Here is a 4,441-nt window from a genome sequence, read left to right on the forward strand (position 1 = left end):
AGAGGTTGGGACTATACTATTCACAGCTGTTTCTCATTTGTATTCACTGCTTTGATTATATCATTTGGTCCTTCTACAAAACCAGCAATTGAATAGGGAGGATTAGATTGTTCTCTTACTGTGGTCAGTATGCCAAAAAAATTAGAATGGGAAGCAGAGGACAGATTTCTAAAATAATGATTCTGAACGATGCTAGCATGACAGTAAGATCAGCAGAAATTCACAGACCAATCATTTAAGGTGCAAATCGGGATACAAATTTTTTTTTAAATCTGTGCACTGTATTAGTCCATTCTCACACTGCTATCAAGAAATACTTGAGATTGGGTAATTTATAAAGGAAAGAGATTCAATTGACTCACAGTTCCACATTTGCTGGTGTGGCCTCAGGAAACTTACAGTCATGGTGGAAAGCAAAGAAGAAGCAGGTGCCTTCTTCACAGGGCATCAAGATGGAATGAGTGCAAACAGGGGAAATGCCAGATGCTTATAAAACCAACATCTCATGAGACCCACTTGCTATCATGAGAAAAGCATGGGGAAAACTGCCCCTATGACCCATTTACCTCCACCTGGTCTTGCCCTTGACACATGGGGATTACAATTCAAGATGAGATTTGGGCTGCACTATAGAACCAAACTGTATCATGCACATTTAGACATTTTTAAAAATCCTAACTTTCATCACTACATATCTTGGATACTAACTATAACTGGTTATTGGATTCGCTTTTTGAATTTTCTTCCAAATGTGTAGTAAAATCTAGAAATATCCCTAAAAGGCTATTTGCTGTACTTTTCTATAGCTGTGTGAAAACATTAATTTCCATGTCTTGGAAATAATTGAGGAGTGTATGGGTTCATTTAGAAATGTTGGTCACTAATAAGAGTGACTAAATATAAGCCAATTGAAGCTTGCTGTCAGATGAAACTCTCCTGAAAGTAATATATTGTTTGATGACACAAAACTTACTTAAGATTTATATGGTAATTTTATCCTCATTAAAGGCCTTAATTATCACCAAATTGTAAAAAGATTTGAAAGGAGAAGAATATTAGGTTAATTTTGAAGCAGTTCCTTTCCTTTTCTCCCTTACCACATGATATAGGAAGGTGCCCTCTGCATTAGTTTGTTTTCACACTGCGCAAAGACATACCTGAGACTGGGAAGAAAAAGAGGTTTAATTGGACTTACAGTTCCACATGGCTGGGGAGGCGTCGGAATCACGGTGAGAGGTGAAAGGCACTTCTTACATGGCAGTGGCAAGAGAAAATGAGGAAGAAGCAAAAGTGGAAATCTTGATAAACCCATCAGATCTTGTGAGACTTACTATTATCATAAGAATAGGATGGGAAAGACTGGACCCCAGGATTCAATTATCTCCTCTTGGGTCGCTCCCGTGATGTGGGAATTCTGGGAGATACAATTCAAGTTGAGATTTGGGTTGGGACACAGCCAAACCATATCATATGGTCCCTTATCACAGCTTATAGATAGTCCATCCTTCACATCCATGGGTTTTGCATCCATAGATTCCACCAGCTGTGGCTAGAAAATACAAGGGGGAAAAGAAAGTGTCCACATTGAACATGTACAGACATTTTTCTCGTCATTAATCCCTAACAATACAGTATAATAAACTTTTATATATTAATAGCATTTCCATGGTATTAGATACCGTAAGTAATCTAGACATGATTTAAAGTATATGGGAGGTATGTGTATATGCAATTACAACACCATTTTATATAAGGGACTTGCGTATTTGCAGATTTTGCTCTCTGGGGGATCCTGAAATCAATCCTGCATGTAAAGTGAGGGATGACTATATTTATGTTTCTCATAGTAGAAATGGAGGAAAGAAGTTACTCCCCTCACCCCACAGCAACCAATTATTTGTGCTTTCAAGTTGTTTGAATCTTAGATACATGGAATTTCCCACCTCTAGTTAGCCTGCTCTGGAATAAAGCCAAAGTTCCTTGCACTGCTATTACTGCTGTTGTACCTTTCTCAGCAGACCTCAGATTTGAGCCCTTTCAGGTAAAAAGCAAGTGGACTTTTATTTCAGATCACTTTTTTTCCTTTTTATTGCATTTTAAGTTTTGGGTTACGTGTGCAGGGCAAGCAAGATAGTTGCATAGGTACACACATGGCAGTGTGATTTGCTGTCTTACTCCCCTTCACCCACATCTGGCATTTCTCCCCCTGCTATCCCTCCCCAGCTCCCCCAACACTGTCCCTCCCTTATTCCCCCCAATAGACCCCAGTGTGTAGTGCTTCCCTCCCTGTGTCCATGTGTTCTCACTGTTCATCACCTGCCTATGAGTAAGAACACGCAGTATTTCATTTTCTGTTGTGTCAGTTTGCTGAGAATGATGTTCTCCAGATTCATCTCTGTCCCTACAAAGGACACTAACTCATCGTTTTTGATTGCTGCATAATATTTCATGGTGTATATGTGCCACATTTTCCCTGTCCAGTCTATCATTGATGGGCATTTGGGTTGGTTCCAGGTTTTTGCTATTGTAAACAGTGCTGCAATGAACATTCGTGTACATGTGTCCTTATAGTAGAACGATTTATAGTCCTTTGGATATATACCCAGTCATGGGATTGCTGGGTCAAATGGAATTTCTATTTCTAGGTCCTTGAGGAATCACCACACTGTCTTCCACAATGGTTGAACTAATTTACACTCCCACCAGCAGTGTAAAGTGTTCCTATTTCTCCACATCCTCTCCAGCATCTGTTGTCTCCAGATTTTTTAATGATCGCCATTCTAACTGGTGTGAGATGGTATCTCAATGTAGTTTTGATTCGCATTTCTCTAATGACCAGTGATGATGAGCATTTTTTCATATGTTTGTTGGCCTCATGTATGTCTTCTTTCGTAAAGTGTCTGTTCATATCCTTTGCCCACTTTTGAATGCACTTGTTTGTTTTGTTCTTGTAAATGTATTTTAGTTTTTTGTAAATTCTGGATTTCAGCCCTTTGTCAGATGGGTAAACTGCAAAAATTTTTTCCCATTCCGTTGGTTGCCGATTCACTCTAATGACTGTTTCTTTTGCCATGCAGAAGCTGTGGAGTTTCATTAGGTCCCATTTGTCTATTTTGGCTTTTGTTGCCAATGCTTTTGGTGTTTTGGTCATGAAGTCCTTGCCTACCCCTACATCCTGAATGGTTTTGCCTAGATTTTCTTCTAGCGTTTTTATGATACCAGGTCTTATGTTTAAGTCTTTAATCCATCTGGAGATAATTTTAGTGTAAGATATCAGGAAGGGGTCCAGCTGCTTTCTGCACATGGCTAGCCAGTTTTCCCAACACCATTTATTAAACAGGGAATCCTTTCCCAATTGCTTGTTTTTGTCAGGTTTATCAAAGACTGTATGGTAGTAGGTATGTTGTGTTGCCTCTGATGTCTGTGTTCTGATCCATTGGTCTATATCTCTGTTTTGGTACCAGAACCATTGCTGTTTTGATTACTGTAGCCTTGTTGTATAGTTTGAAGTCTGGTAGCATGATGCCTCCTGCTGTGTTCTTTTTGCTTAGAATTTGACTTGGCTATGCAGGCTCTCTTTTGGTTCCATATGAAGTTCAAGGTGTTTTTTTCCAGTTCTGTGAAGAAAGTCATTGGTAGCTTGATGGGGATAGTGTTGAGTCTGTACATAACTTTGGGCAGTATGGCCATTTTCATGATATTGATTCTTCCTAACCATGAACATGGAATGTTTCTCCATCTGTTTGTGTCCTCTCTTATTTTGTTGAGCAGTGGTTTCTAGTTTTCCTTGAAGAGGTTCTTTATGTTCCATTTTAGTTGTATTCCTAGGTATTTTATTCTCTTTGTAGCAATTGTGAATGGCAGTTCATTCTTGATTTAGCTCTTTCAGTCTGTTATTGGTGTATAGGAATGCTTGTGATTTTTGTGCATTCATTTGTATCCTGAGATTTTGCTGAAGTTGCTTATCAGTTTCAGGAGTTTCTGGGCCGAGACGATGGGGTCTTCTAGATATACTATCGTGTCATCTGAAAATAGAGACAATTTGGCTTCCACCTTTCCTATTTGAATACCCTTTATTTCTTTTTCTTGCCTGATTGCTCTGGCTAGAACTTCCAGTACCATATTTAATAGGAGTGTTGAGAGAGGGCATCTTTGTCTAGTGCCAGATTTCAAAAAGAATGCTTCCAGTTTTTGCCCATTCAGTATGATATTGGCTGTTGGTTTGTCATAAATAGCTTTTATTATTTTGAGATACGTTCCATCAATACCGAGTTTATTGAGGGTTTTTAGCATTTTGCTGTTGAATTTTGTCAAAGGTCTTCTCTGCATCAATTGAGATAATTATGTGGTATTTGTTTTTCGTTCTGTTTATGTGGTGAATTACGTTTATAGACTTGCATATGTTGAACCAGCCTTGCATCCCCGGGATGAATCCTACTTG

This window comes from Callithrix jacchus, chromosome 14 (assembly GCF_049354715.1).
Source record: "Callithrix jacchus isolate 240 chromosome 14, calJac240_pri, whole genome shotgun sequence".
Classification (NCBI taxonomy): Eukaryota; Metazoa; Chordata; class Mammalia; order Primates; family Cebidae; genus Callithrix; species Callithrix jacchus.